At 45.4% G+C, this 15,745-nt stretch overlaps 1 protein-coding gene across 1 annotated transcript in view; it reads left to right on the top strand.

Moving 5' to 3' along the window:
- The window catches only part of CHDH (choline dehydrogenase), a 36,940-nt gene that overhangs the window by 288 nt on the left and 20,907 nt on the right, over positions 1-15,745 (top strand). The window contains exon 2 of the mRNA XM_037530681.2: positions 5,081-5,149. The gene's annotated coding sequence lies outside the window, so the exon portion shown is untranslated. The remainder of the gene's footprint in view (positions 1-5,080; positions 5,150-15,745) is intronic.

Below are 15,745 nucleotides of genomic sequence, written 5' to 3'. Positions count from 1 at the left end.
ACCGCCGAAGCCCCGGAAACAAAAGGGGTGGGACGCGAGCTGCAGAAGTCTCCCTGAGCTCTTGGGAGAGTTTTTCGCAAAAAGTATGTGTTGTTAGAAGAGTGGAAATCTCCGCCATCCACCAGGTTTCCCTGGCAAATGCGTATTTCTGTAAAATGAGGTTTAACTAACACTTGAGGCCCAGTGAAAGCCTTCAGTGTGTAAGTTTGGAGCTGAGGTTCTTAAGTTTCACTGGGTGCAGGACTTTTCAGAGATGCCTGAGAGGCAAATTCTGAGTTTACCGTGGGAGATTAGGACCAGACCCCTCATGTCAAGGAGAAGGTCTGGGATCTGCATTTAATAAGCCCTCTCTGGGGCCATTTGTTGAGACACAGTGGTTTTGGGGAAGGTTAATAAAAATTAGTTGGGCAGTGGAGTACAGAGTTTGGAACTCTGCAAACACTTTGTGTTTGCAAAGAAAAAAGTTGGGGTGAGCTGGCCACTTAAACTCCTAGGCCAAGTTAGCTCCATTCTAAGGAAGAGAAGACCAAGGCCATGAGAGCGATGAGGGGCTTATAAATGGAGTTGTCAGCTGGTGAGACGTTGTACTTCTTCAAGTGACTGTTTCTTCTGAGATCCTTCTGTGTCAGGCCTGCCCCACTTGCAGGGTCAGATTTGGGCCTGCATGGAGCACCGCCCAGCCCCAAGGTCAGCTGGGGGCTCTGGCATGCGTACATAAGGGGTTGCAGGTGATATTTTCAGAGGCTTGGTCTGGTTTCTCATCAAGGACTGCTGCTCAGCTGAAATTAATTCACCCCTGCTGTGGGCCAGGCCCCTTCTCAGCAGCTCTGAATTGCTTTTAGCCCTGTGACCAGCGAAATAATTTGACTCTAATAGTTGTCTTTCTTTTCAACAAACATCCACAGGGTGCCACTTCTTGGGTACAAAGGTGAACCACACACGGGCGGTGGCTGATGGGTGCTCTTGGACTGAGGATGAGTGCAGTGAGAGCATGATCAAGGACGCATGTGCCGCCCCCACCCCCAGCAGAAGTGCAGATGGAAACAGCCTGGTCTGCCAGCTCAGGATCATGGACTTTGTCCCATGGTGCCAAGCAATGAGTTTAGGTAGTAGCCAGCTTTCAGATTTAGACAGGGCATTTGTGTGACAGAAAAGGGCAGTGGGGGCCAGCCCATCCAAGACCAAAAAAGAGGCAGTTGCTGAACATGATGCATTTTATTCACTCTATCAATGGCTGAATCCCTGCCATGGGCCTGCTGGCCCCATGGGGTAGCTTCCTGGCTTATTAGCTGTGCACCAAACAGACCCTGTGTGGGAGCTTGGAACTATGACATGTGAGGGCACTGGAACAATCAGAAATGCAGAGGTTAGGCCTGGAGATAGGACTTATGAGTCAGACATCTTTAGGGGGCATGGAGAGGGAAAGAGGATTGGACCTAGGGGAGGAGAGTTTTGGGGATGTGAGGGCTGGGAGAGACTACATCAGAAAAACTGAGGAATGAGGGAGCAGTGCCAGGGGTTAAGTGGGGCAGGTCCCTGGTTTAAGCGCATAGCAATTGGGGTGGCCTTGACAAGTGGAGGCAAGATGGGCATGGGAGGAAGTAGGTTCAGAGATGGGAGTGGAGGTGGTTTTGTTTTAAGAAGGTCTGAGGAGGTGCTCTCTCTAGGAAAGGTGGAAGAGAGGAAGGTTGGGGCTTCCCCAGTGGCGCAGTGGGTTGAGCTCAGCGCTGTGACGCTGTCTGCAGCCTCTGCAGCGCAGGTTTGAGTCCCAACCTGCCAGGGAGATACCCACAGGGCGCCGCAGACCTCTCCTGTCTCACCCGCTGGTACTCTCAGCAGTGCTTTCGGTCATCTGCCTGTTCTGCTCTCCACTGTCTTTGGTGAATCCTCTCACTCTCCTGCGCCTCTGGCCTGTCCCCCAGCTCTTCTATAAATAAATAAAGCTTAAAAAAAAAAAAGAGGAAGGGTGAAGTGAGAGTGATGTGGAGGGCACCACATGTGAGCATGTGGCTAGGAGGAGTGGAAGAGGGAACCTGGGCAGGGGGTGCTGGGTGTTGAGTTGGGACTTGGGCTGAATGAGTTCCCCCTCCCCTGGGTTCACAGTTGGGGGTGTGGGCGCAGAGAGGACTCTGCCTTGGCCCTGGTTCCCTGGGGTTTCAGGGTTGGGCATAATGCCCCAGTCAGCTCTGTAGACAGCACTACAGAGGATGGGAGCTGAGAGATTAGCCACAGCTGGTGTGCTCTGTGGGTGGACAAGATGCACCTGTCTGTCTTCTGGGGCTATTTGTCTGGGGGAGGGGTCTCCCAAAAGTGTCCCTCCCTGCTTGTTGAGGAGGTAGGTATGCAGACTCCAAGGTTGCCTGCTAGAAGGGACACCGTATGTTCGAGTGCCTAAGCCCAGTGATCGTGTGGCTTTATAAACTGGAGGCAGGGTCTTCTTTTCTATAAAACTGGAGGGAAGAGATGGGATAATGGCAGTGATAAATGTGGTGAGATTAGTCTGTGAGGGAAGCGACCTTTGGAGATGCTCTCACCTTCCCCCTTCAGTCACTGATTGTGCCAGGTCTGGGTTCCCAAAGGAGCCGCCACAAGGCGTACCGATGTTCAGCAAGCACTAATTGAATGCTTGAACGAATGAATGAATGCATGAATGCATACCTTTCTCCAAGCCTGGCCCCAAGCCTGCCCATCCAGGAAAGCTGGTTGGGGCTTCCTCTCTTCCTCCTCAGGTACTGGAGCTTGGAAGGCCTGTACTCATGTTCCCTGACCTCAAGCCCCTGGAATAAGCTCTGTGTTACTAGTGGGGGCTGAGGTGCCAGGGTTCCAGATTACCTGACTCATTTGCCAGCTGCTGGCCTTGGGTGAGGCTCTTGGTCTCTTGGGGGTCTCAAGTTTCTCTGTCCATAATATGGAGCTGACATCAGTCCTATTATCCTGGCACGGCTTCCTTGTCTAAAGGCTGTTTTGGGAGACTGAAGAAAGTTGAAGGATTTAAAGGTGCTGTGCAAATTTAGAGGCAGGGACGCAGGACAATAAAAAAGCAAATAGATATCTATGAGCCAAATAAGGAAATTCCTTTGTACCCAAGTTCAATAACACCCTCAGGTTCTATCACTTTTATCAGTCAGACCTTTGTTTCTCCACTGATCCATCCCTGAAAGAACAAGGCCACTGGGGTTGTTGACATGTCCCAGGCCCAGTCTCCACCCACACAGGTGGAATTTTCCACTTCATTCCTTTTGCAAATATTAATCAAGGCCCCAGCCAGTCAACAGTGGACTCATTGTCTCATGAAGAGCAAAAGCCGTTTTGTTTCTGGCTGCTTCCCAGGGCACTGCGGCCTGCCCTAGCTGGGAGAGGGGGCCATTGGGAGCACCCCTGCCCTCTGTACTCCACCCTCTCCTTCCCCTCCACATTCTGCTCCAACTGGTTGAGCTTCACAGAGTCCATCGTAATGCCTGCTTTGAGCTAGGGACCCTAAAGCCCCATTCAGAGGGCTTATACCATACTGTTCCCAGTAGCGCCACAAAACTGTAGGCATTTTTCTGCTCCAATGAGGAGAGGCTGGCCCAGGAAAGTCCATAGATGTGGCTATAGCATTAACTCCATGTTGCTAGTGCTTCTGCCAGTTCCTAGAATAAAACCATGAAGCACAACCTGTGTGTACTTGTATTGATTCCATGTGTTGTCACCTTGGGGCCTCAAAGTCTAGAATGCCAAGAGGCAGGGACTGTGTTCTCTGAAAGCTCACCTGTACAGGGGGTGATGGTGTTGGCCTCAGGGCTGTGGGGAGGGTTACTGGAGAGCTCACGGGGTAGAGCAGTATACACTGTGCTGGGCACAGATAGTAGGGTGGTGATCTACTTTTCATTGATATACTTTAGATAATCTGTTATCAGTAACTCTAATATTCGTCATAGTTGTAGCTTCACTAGCCACACTTAAAGGAGGTGACAGGATGAGTGAGGTGATGTGAGGATGGAACCCGCATCATGCTTTGAACTTGATAAAATTACACGCTCTTGGCTTTCCACTTTTAATTCCTCGAAGTGTGTTTTCAGCTCCTATTTGCTTCTGCCCAGTGAACAAACCTATAAAATGGGCAACTCTGTACCCATCTGCCAGAGTTGTTGATTTGTGAGCAGGGACAGGGTCGGGGCTGCCACCGAGGGACCTGACCACTACCTCCTTTTACTTCTTTTTTAAAGTAGTGAATCTTGAACCTGGAACCCCAATATATGAAACAGAAACAGGCAATGTTGCATGTCACTGTGACTTGCCTTATACATTCATATTTATGCTTTATTTTTTGCATATCATATAACAGAGTTATGTATGTAAACACACTCCTGAAACTCCCTGGGTGCTGGTTTCTGTCTTTAGTGATAGTCATTTGCAGCTGATACAGGAAGTCATGGGAGTTTTTTAAGCTGTTCACCTTGTTGTCTTAAGACCTGCTGCAGTGAAAGGAATCCAGAAGTTGGAAAGGCTGGCTAATTATAATGCTATCTTACCACTGAGAGGTGGCTTAAAGGAAACATGCATACTACCCACCCCCCTTCCCCGCAAGCACTGTGGGGTGTAATCTGGTAGCCTGGTCGCCTCAGAGCTGATGATGTTCCCTTAACAGGGCAGGTGTTCAACACCTCTTCCTGGGCCTTGCTGGCTGGCCTCTGTAGGGCTTGAGTGAACATGGACTAGAGTCAGCTTTGCAGTATAGCTACTCTCAGTCAATGTGTTTACAGAAAGTGCTGGAGTTGCTGCCCAGATAGTGGATAGGGAAGCTTTGACCTGGGGTCTCTGGCAGACCACTCCAGCAGGTGGGCTTAGGTCTCTCAGGGATTCATGTTCATTATATAACCATGCTCCTCAGATACTCTGTGGTGAAGGGTCTTTTTTTTTTTAATCTCTTGTAGGCCAATGGAAAAAAAGATGAAAATTGAGATAATGAAGAGGAAGATACATATAATTTAAACTCTTATCTCATGAGGGTTTATCTCAACAGACAAAAAGTTGCTGTGTCAAGTTGCTGTAAAAGTTTCTCAATTCTGACTTTCGATTCTGATCTTATCATTCACAGACAATCACGAGCAGTGTGGGCTAGTCCTGGTCACAAATTACGCTGAATCCTGTCACATCAGTGTGTGAGGTGGGTAAGTTTTAATTGAGATTTGAAAAACTGGTTAAAAGTATACTTGAAAGATGGCAATAAGCATTTGCAGAACACATTGCACTTCTGTGGAATGCTTTGAAATCCCTCAGACAAGACCTGCCTCTCTACCTGGGACAACTCCAAACTCAGTTCGCCCCAACTCTTTCTTTTAGTAGGGATGTTAGAGATTTAAGACAAAGAACAACAAAACCCTTATTCTCACCACACAACTCCGGCAGTGTCTGGCTGTTTTATCTGCACCCCCCACACCAGGTTATCTTTTAACCAAATCCTAAGTTTCATGCTTTTCTGTCAATTTTTCAGAATGTTCTTCTGAAAGAACCACTTAAAAAAACTTAACTGTTATCACATCTGACGAAAAGTGATTTCATAAAACCCTTACATATCCAGTCAAATTCCCGGGATCTAAATAAGACCCACATGTTATTCTCTCATGATCGACAGATTTCCCCCACCTCTCACTGCCTTTTTCACTTGATTTGTTACTGACGAAGTATCTGGAATCCCCCTCACCTATATACTGTTGATGGTGTCCTTGGGTGTCCTTTCACATGTTCCTCTGACCTTTCAATTTCCTCTGAATTTGTAGGTGGATCTAAAAGTGTGGGCAGATTCAGGCTTGAACTTCCTGGTTCAAAAAGTTCTGCCTTTCATAGTCAAGAGTTGTGCTCTCCTCCTCTGACCCCTGTCTCAACTTGAAGGAGTTGTTTTGTCACCTGTGTATGAAGTTACTTGGGTGAGGCCCAAGAAGACACTACTGGTTCTGGGCTCCCCTTCATTTTGAGGTCACCCAGTGTGATGTGGGGCTCAGACTGTGAAGTATTGTGCAGAGGTGGTTCATGGTAGCAGAGGGCCCCAGGCAGAAATGATGGCACCTCATCCAGATGGGTGTCCAAGGGTTGTTGAGAGTGGCAGATTCTTCATTGCAAGCTCTGCCTTTTATAGATAAGTTATCACCCATCTGTGCCTCAGTTTCCATGTCTTGCTTCTCTTCTGAAGTGAGCAACGTATTTTCATATACTAGTCACGTAACATGCACTTATTGAGTGTCTGCTGCTCGCCTGACTCTGGGAGCCCTGAGCTCCCTGCAATGCTGACTGTAAATAGACAAACGTGGTTGCAACTCTATGAACAGACCCTGCCAAGTGAAATTTTGGTAACCTGTGGCCTCTAAGTTGCTAATTTTCTTGTGGCCTCTGAGCCCCTCACTCTGTCCAGCCCCAAAAGGACCTTCAGTACCCCATAGAGAGGGAAGAGCAAGCCCTCTTTCTGGTGTTGCATCATTACTGCATAGGAGCCAAAGCATCAGGGTCTTTGTCTGCCTTCCTTGGGTTTCAGCTCTGATATAGCAGTACCCACTGGAGGTCGATGTTCCCCATGTCCCCAATTTCACTGGGAGGATGGAAACCATGGTACAGCCCATGAGTACAGGGGGACTTATGTCTGTAGGGGAACCCTTCTTTTTCAGGGGCAATCTGGGATGCTCCTACATCCCCATCCATTCATCAGGTGATTGATTCTTAGAGGGGCCTTGGGAGAATAGATTATCACCCCCTCTGCATCTGCCCCCCAGCAGTGACCTCACTATTGCACCTGCCCCCTCAACACCCCTCATATGTGTGCCACCTGCTCAAATTTAACCCATAGCCATGCCTGTGAGGGAAAGAAATGGCAGGGAAACCCAAACGCTCCAGGTTGTTTGGATGCTAGGTTTTCCCACCTTGCATTCTGCTTTTGGTGGAGACTGCCTTAGAAAGGGGGGGTAGACCACCAGGGACTGTGTACAGAGGGCAGGTGCCTGACCTGTAGGGTACACAGTCCCATGGGGCCAAGGGGTGCTGTTGGGGCAGCAGAGAGGAGGAGGGAGAGCAGACTCACTTCCAAACCATGGCGGACGTCAGAGACACCCATGTTGCCAACAGGAAACCCAGAGCTGGGAACAAAATCCTGGCCTTTGGTGTGGTGTCAGAGTTAGACTTTCTTCATAGTCTGAGATGTGTCCTGACTAGCCTCTGTCCTGTCCCATGTCCCCTCCACCCCTCGTCAGTGGCTGCATCAAGAGGTTTTGGGGCAAGTGGGCACTGCTGGGACAACCCAAGAGTCATTTCTGTAACAGCAAATGATAACCTACTTCAAAAGAAGAGAATTTCTGGTTCATTTGTTTATTGTATACCACCCATAGGAAAGAAAACTTGGCTTTTGAAGAAAATGCCTTCTCTATAAATTTTTCCAAAAATTGAACTATAGCATACACATAGTGAAATGTACTGACAGTGAATTTTGACTTATATACCCAATGACTACCACCTGGCAAAGATGGACAAGTTCATTGCCTATATTGCAGACTGCACAGGTATGGGAGCTGCAGGCCATGTGCAGGTCCATCCCCTGTAGGTGTGTAGCCAGCCAACATTACAGAGTGCCAGCTTCCAGTCAGGCTCAGCAGCTGGGGGCAATAGGTGTGGTTACGCCATTGGGAAGGCTTTGTGAGGCTGCAGGAAAGTGGCTGAGCCTGTACTACCTTCTCACTCTCCGCAGCCCTGGTGTGCATGCCTGGTGCTTTGTACCCTCTGCACATGCTGAGCATGACTCTGGCTCATGTGGCCTGACTATGTAAGTTGGGCCTGTGGTAGGGTATGTCCCTGCCTCCAACTTGAAATGGAGTAGGCACTTGACCTTTTGAGGCACTTGACCTCTCTCTTTGACTGAGGACAGATGGTGGTAGCAAGACTCTTACCCAGGTCCTTGGAAGAGTAAATGTAATAACCCAGGGGTAGCCGCCCCCCTTATTTTTACGGTGATTATGAGTCAGTTTGGTTCTGTGGCTTAACAGAGTGATCAGACAAAAGCAGCTGCAGGGCATTGTTCATATTACGCACACAAATATGTAGTGAAAATGTTGAAAACTTTGTCAGAGTTCTTACAGGGATCACAGGTCAAAGCTGGGACTAGAAGACCAGGTCAGAAGCAGGTAATGTGCTCCTAGTCCTCTACTGAGAGCAACCCACAGACAGGTGAGGATGGCTGTGGCCTCTGTCACGCTTTCTGCTGTTTTTTCTCAGGATCATTGTCACCACCGTGGCCCAGGGGCATAGTGACAATTATGAAGGCTAAGTAGCTAGTGGTGATAGTATAGTTTTGGGGTACCAAGGGCCTTGATGCTCAAGAGTGGCTGAACTTTGTGCTTGTTCATCAGGCCTTGTCTAAGGTGATAAGGCTATGATTGCTCTACACAAGTTAATAGGGTCCTTCATGTGGATAGGCCCATTTTTTTTTTAACTGAGCACCCCTCTTGGTTTTTATTCTTTTTACCAGCATAAACAACTTGGGGACAGGCATCTGTGCTGTTTTATTCATAGTTATGCAGCGCTCTCTGTTGGCTAAATTCCTAGCAGTGGGATTGCTGAGACAGAGGGCTATCTATACCTTTAAAATCCTGATAAACCCATTACCTTCTGGAATGGTTTACATGCGGGAATTCCCAGCTATGCCCAAAGTAGAGTCATTATTTGCCAATGGCCATGCTCCAGCCTGAGCTACTCAAAGAGTGAAGCAGGTCTTGGGCATCGTTTCTCATGTAGGCCCTGGCTGAGATGTCTCAGCTCCTCCCCAGAGTTGTGTTACCTCTTCTTGGGTGACTATGAAAGCCAGACTTCAGTGACCAAAGAATCTCACCCTAGCCCAGAACATTGCACTGACCAAAAGCTAAAGAGGCAGTAATACACATGCTGAGACACATGACCACATGCCTGTTCATGCAAAGATATGGTGAAGAAGCCTGTTCAAAATCATTTCAAAAGCTTTAGTACTTCTCCAGTTGTGCAACTCTGGAGGCAGTCCTGAAATGGTGCATATGCATGTTATTCTGGTCACAATTCTTTCGCAATTTGACTCCACCAAAATCATCAAACTTGTGCAATTGGTCACAAGCTCAAAATTACATGGAAATCTGTCTTGTCATTCAAGAAATTCTGACCACAAAGCTTGGCAAATTTTCCAATACCAATCTTCACCTACTGATTTTAGAATCTTAAATGAGAATTATTTATTACTTCAAAGAACTATGGTGATGAAAGCCACTAGCAATACACAGTATGGTAGGGCCCCCTACTTTGTTAGCCCTTGTTGACATCTTCTTTCTACTTGACCCATCCGCTCTGTCAATCCCTGGCATTGGTGGGGGTCTGAATTGACCAAAGCTTCCTAGATGAAGGTGACACAGGGCCCAAGTGCTCAGTTCCAAGGCTGGCATAGCTGATGCTGGCCAACTGGATGGAAGGTGTGGCTGGGTGGGGCTGCCCCATGACCCAGGAAGTGTGACCTAAGGGTCTTCTCCCCTTGGCTGGGAGGCAGAACAGGTGGCATTCTCCTCTCCCCTATGCACAGTGAGTTACTGAACCCCTTCCTCTCCTGCTCAGAGCTTGGGCCCAGCCAAGGTTGGCCCTAGGAAAGGAGTGGGTCAGAGGTACAGCCTCCCAAGTCAGAAGGAAGCCTTGGATGCCACCCCATCCACTTCAGCCCCACACCCATTGTAGGATGCCCCTGTGTGACAACACTCAAATGAAAACACATACTATCCTGTCTCTCTGTGATTCCCACCCACACCTCCCCTCATTTCTCACACTGCATATGTCAGGGAACTCCTCTCTTGCCCAGACAGCCCAGGAAATGGGATGGGCTGTTTCCCTGTGACTCCTACTCAGCCATCTATCCACACACCCTATCTGGGCACCTGAAAAGGCACTGAGCTGGGGGTTAGGAGTCGCTGTCCCATAGGAGCGCCCTTTGAGGGAGCGAACTCCTCCTTGAGCCCTTTTTTCCTCTGCTTGTATTCCCAACATACCTTGCATGCAGGTCCTGCCACATTCTGACACTGTGAGCCCCTGAGAAACAGGAACCCGAATCACTTCCCTACTCAGCCCAGCCCCAAGCCCCTTTTTCAAGGGTAGGGGGAGCAGTTCCTCAGGAAGGTCTCAGGAATAGGGAAATATTGCCCGAGGACCTAGACACCAGGATTGCCCAAGGAGAAAAGAGAATCCTACCCAGCCTTGCCATGGTGTGGGATGGAGAGCTGGGCCTCACGTGTCCTTGAAAAGGGGGAGTGAGAGCGGACAAACCCTCCCTGGGCTCTCCTGTTTCTAATTCAGCAAATCCTAGACTGGGGGTTGGCACAAAGGAGTATGTGTGTGTATTGGGGGTCGACGGAGGGTGGGGGGAGGCAGAGTAGCCCAAGAGAGTTGCCTCTCATCAGGGTCAGACAGAAAATCCCAGCTTAGTCCACCCCTGCCCAGACCTCTCCTGCCTAAAGATGAGAGAGAGCTGTCTCTCCTTCAAGGCCAGGTCCAGAGCTTTGAGAACAATTACAGGTCCTCTCCACATTGGGTATACTAGAGCGGTTGTTGGAGGAAAAACAGTGATAGGGGTTTGAGGGGCAAGGAGAGTAAATGGCCTGCTCTACTCCATGAAGGGATCTGAATTCACTTCACAGTAGGCCCAGTGCCTCCTGGTGAAGTTGCCCATGTTGTCTCATAATCCTCTTTAATTATCATCAGTTATCTTCAACTTCTATAAAACTATACAACCACCGTACATGTGCCTGTCACCTAGGTTACAAATGAACACATGGCAAGTGCCAGTGAAAATTCCTGGGTTTTATTTACCTCCCTACTCAGAGGTGACATCCCTTCTGAATTTCTTTATACTTGACTCACTCATAGGTCGAATCACTTAATATCCAGAATGTATTGCATGTGATCATCCAGTTGCACAAATTTGATTTTTTTAATTGTGGTAAATTATACACATCAGACTTACCATTTTAAGGATTTGTAAATTGACAATTCAGTGGCATTAAATACATTTACTGTGTTGCACAGCCATCATCACTATCCATTTCCAAAACTTTCCATCACCCCAAACAGAAGTTTGTCCACATTAAATAATAACTCCCTATTTTCTCTCCCCTCGTGCCTGGTAACCTCTAATTAGCTTTTGGTTTCTATGAATTTACCTCCTAAATTGTGGAATTTAGGAGGAATCTTACAGTAATTGTCCTCGTGTGTCTGGGTTACTTCACTTAGCATAGTATTTTCAAGGTTCATCTGTGCTGTAACCTGTGTCAGAATCTCATTTCTTTTTAAGGCTTAGTGCTATTCCACTATATACAGCACATTTTCTTTATCCATTTACTTGATGGGCATGTGTGTTATCTCTGCCTTTTTGCTATTGTAAGTAATGCTGCCACAATAACTTGCAAGTTACTGGTGTGCAATACTTGGCATGCTTGAGTCCCTGTGTTCAATTCTTTTGGGGTATATGCCTAGAGGTGGCATTATATGATGGGTCATATGGTAATTCTATGTTTAACTGTTTGAGGCTGCCAAACTATTTTCCACAGCATCTGTACCATTTTACCATTTTTACATTCCCACTAACAGGGCATAAAGGTTCCAATTTCTCCATATCCTTGGAAACACGTCATTTTCTATTCTTTTTACGAAAGCCATTCTAATGGGATGTCTGTCTCCTTGTGTTTTTGATTTGCATTAATGATATTGAGTATCTTTTCACATGTTCATTAGTCAGTTGTATATCTTTGGAAAAAGGTCTTTTCCAATCCTTGTCCATTTTGAATTTGTTTTTGGTTACAGTCAAGTAATAGGATCCTGGTCTTTCTATATTCTGGATATTACTCTTTTATCAGATATGCGATTTGCAGATACTTCCATTCTGTGGTTTGTCGTTTCACTTTCTTGGTCGGGTCCTTCTAATGCACAAAAATTTTGGTTTTGAAAAAGTCCAATTTATGTATACTTTCATTGCATATGCTTTTGGTTTTTATCATCACTGCCAAATCCAATCTCATGAAAAATTTCCCCTATGTTTTCATCTAAAGGTTTTGTAGTTTTTACATTTAGGCAGGTCTCTTACCTATTTTAATGTATAATTTAAGATAAAGATTCCATTCTTGTTGTTTCATGAGGATATCGTTTCCCTAGCATCATTTGTTTTACAACTGTCCTTTCCCTAATGAATAGTCTCGGGGGAGAGGATGTCCTGAACAAACCCCACAAGCACAGGTTTGTTTGTTTGTTTGTTTGTTTGTTTTTTGGTTGGACCCTCGCCAGTGGCCGGGGAGCGAACTGGCGCTGCAGAGGCCACGGGCAGCCTCGCAGCCCAGCGTTCAACCTGTGTGCCACCAGGGGAGGCCCACAAGCACAGGTTTTATAGACTCCACGCCCACCCCAGACTAAAGAGATCCAATGCACCAAGGGCTATAAATCCCATGTCATCACCACTAAAGGGAGGATCGCTGGGAACTGAGGGTGGAGTTAAGCAGCCAGGCTTCATATATAACCAGGCATGTAGGCCTCAGGGGTCCTTGGTTTTTTGCTGGCTTTCAGCTTGCTATTGGGGTTCCAGCTCAGTGGAGCTGGTAGGTAACATTCACCAATTTACCGCTCTTTTTCTCTCTGAGTTATTCATTTCTTCATTTCCCCTTTGTGTAAATAAACCCTTTATTAGCCTTTTTGTGTGTGCCTGCAGTTGAGTCTCATTTTAAGTCCCTTTTTTTTTTAAATATGTGTTGCTCTTTTTTTTTTTTTTTAAGATTTATTCATTTTTTTATACAAGCACTGGATACAGCCAGAAGCGCGGGAGGGTGAGAGAATTCACCAGAGCCAGAGTGGGGAACAGACAGGCAGATTGACAAGCACACTGCTGAGGGGAGCAGCGGGAGGCAGGAGAGGTATGTGTGCCATGTGGGACCCTCGCCAGCTTCGCAGCCCAGCATTCAACCACTGCGCCACCGGGGAGGCCCTCATTTTAAGTCCCTTTTAAGCGCACAGGTGAGAACCCACAGTCAGGCCAACCCATTTCACATTGGGATTGCCCTGTAACAGTCTGGGCACCCTTGTCAAAATCAAATGACCATCTATGTGAGCGTAGCTACTGGGATCTCTGTTTTTCCATCGGTTTTTATGTCTGCCAGTATGTCGCCACCACACTGCTTTAATTACTGCAGTTTTTTAGTAAGGTTTGAAATCAGGAATGTTAAGTCCTATCATGTTGTTCTTTTTCAGATTGTTTTGGTTATTTGGAGTCATATGAGATTCCATATGATTTTAGTTATTTTAATATTTCTGCAAAAAACACCATTGGGATTTTGATAGGAATTGCATTGAATCTGTAGTTTTGAGTAGTATTGTCATTTTAACAATATTAAGTCTTCCAATCCATGAATATGGGATCACTTTCCATTTCCTTGTATATTCTTTCATTTATTTCAGCAATGTGTTATAGTGTTTAGTGTCAAGTTCTTCAACTCCTTGTTGGAATTTATTCCTAAGTATCGATACTTTATTCTTTTTTGATAATATTATAAATGGAATTAATTACTTAATTTCCTTTGCAGTGAAATGCAACTGATATTTGAGTGTTGATTTTGTGATTTATTTTGTTGCATATGCTTTTGGTTATCAAGTCAACTGTGTGTGTGTGTGTGTGTGTGTGTAATCTTTATGGTCTTCTAAATAAAATATCATATCATCTACAATGATCATATAATTTATAAAGATACTTTTGTTTATTTAAAATTTTGATGCCTGTTATTTCCTTTCCTTGCCTAGTTGCTCTGGCTAGAACTTCCAGTATTATGTTAAATAGGAGTAGCAAAAGTAGGTAATTCTCATCATGTTCCTGATTTTAGGGGAAGATTTCATCTCTTCATCATGTTATTTGAGTATGATGTTTGTTGAGGGATTTTTTTTTTATTTCAATCTTCTTTAATTTTTTTAATAATAAATTTTATTTTTATATTCCCCATACAATTGCAACCCCCTTTTGTTGACCCCAATCCTTCCCCTCCCGCCCCCATAGAGTGTCTCTGGTTCATAGTTTTTTGTTGATTTTGATTTTCACTTACTTATAGTTACTTATTTTTTCCTGGTCCCTTATTTAAGTTTTCTAGATTCCTGCTATGAGTGAGACCATCCGGTATTTTTCTTTTTCTTTCTGGCTTATTTCGCTGAGCATGATCCCTTCCAGCGCCATCCATGTTGCTGCAAATTGCATGTGTTTATCTTTTTTGAATGCTGAGTAATATTCCATGGTGTATATGTACCACATCTTCTTGATCCAGTCATCTGTTTTTGGGCATTTGGTTGTTTCCAAAGCTTAGCTATTGTAAACAGTGCTGCTATGAACATAGCGGTGCAGGTGCTCTTTGGAATTGATGTTTCTTTGTCCTTTGGGTAAATACCTAGGAGTGGAATTGTTGGATCATATGGAAGCTCTATGTTTAGTAGGTCCAGAAATCTCCACACAGCTCTCCATAGTGGTTGGACCAGTTTGCACTCCCACCAACAGTGCAGAAGAGTTCCTTTTTCTCCACAACCTCGCCAACATTTGTTGTTGCTAGTTTTTTTAATATGTGCCATTCTCACTGGTGTAAGATGGTATCTCAGGGTAGTTTTGATTTGCATTTCCCTGATTACAAGTGATGTTGAACATTTTTTCATATGCCTATTGGCCATTTGCATTTCCTCTTCAGCGAAGTTTCTTTTTAGCTCTTCTGCCCATTTTTTGACTGGATTATTTTCTTTGTTGTTGTTGAGTCTTATCAGCTCTTTGCAGATTTTTGTGATCAGTCCTTTATCATTAGTGTTGTATGCAAAAATGTTCTCCCAGTCGGTGGGGTTTCTCTTTGTTTTGGTTATTGTCTCTTTTGCTGTGCAGAAGCTCTTTAATTTGATATAGTCCCAGCTGTTTATCTTTGCCTTCACTATCACTGCTTTGGGTGATGTGTCTGTAAAGATGTCTTTGATGAGAATATCACATAGTGTTTCACCTATATTTCCTTCTATGTATTTTATGGTTTCAGGTCTTATGTCTAGTTCTTTAATCCATTTTGAGTTGATTTTTGTGTATGGTGTGAGGTAGTGGTCAAGCTTCATTCTTTTGCATGTAGCGACCCAGTTTTCCCAGCACCATTTATTGAACAAACTCTCTTTGCTCCAATGCATAGTCTTTGCTCCTTTGTCAAAGATTAGTTGACCATAAATCTGTGGGTTTATTTCTGGATTTTCTATTCGATTCCATTGGTCTGAGTGTCTGTTCTTGTTCCAATACCATGCAGTTTTGATGATTATGGCTTTGTAGTATAGTTTGAAGTCTGGGAATGTGATGCCTCCATTTCCTGTTGAGGGATTTTTAATTGTGGTCTTTATTGTGTCCAGGAAGCTTTCTTCTATTCCTGGTTTATTGAGTGTTATGATCATAACAGAATGTTGAATTTTATCAAATGTTTTTCTACATCAATTGAGATGATTATGTGATGTGTAGTCCTTCATTCTATTAATGTGGTGTATTGTATTGATTGATTTTTTTTTTAAAAGATTTATTTATTTATTTATTTATTTATTTATTTATTTATTTATTTATACAAGCACTGGGCACAGTCAGAAGCGCGGGAGGGTGAGAGAATTCACCAGAGCCAGAGCGGGGAGCAGAGCAGGCAGAAGGACTGAAGTACACTGCTGAGGGGAGCAGCAGGCGGCAGGAGAGGTCTGCGCG

This window comes from Talpa occidentalis, unplaced genomic scaffold (genome assembly GCF_014898055.3).
Source record: "Talpa occidentalis isolate TD23 unplaced genomic scaffold, MPIMG_talOcc4v2.1 talOcc4.10, whole genome shotgun sequence".
NCBI lineage: Eukaryota > Metazoa > Chordata > Mammalia > Eulipotyphla > Talpidae > Talpa > Talpa occidentalis.
Note: the sequence above shows the minus strand (reverse complement) of the source record. Positions and strands in the feature narration are given on the sequence as shown.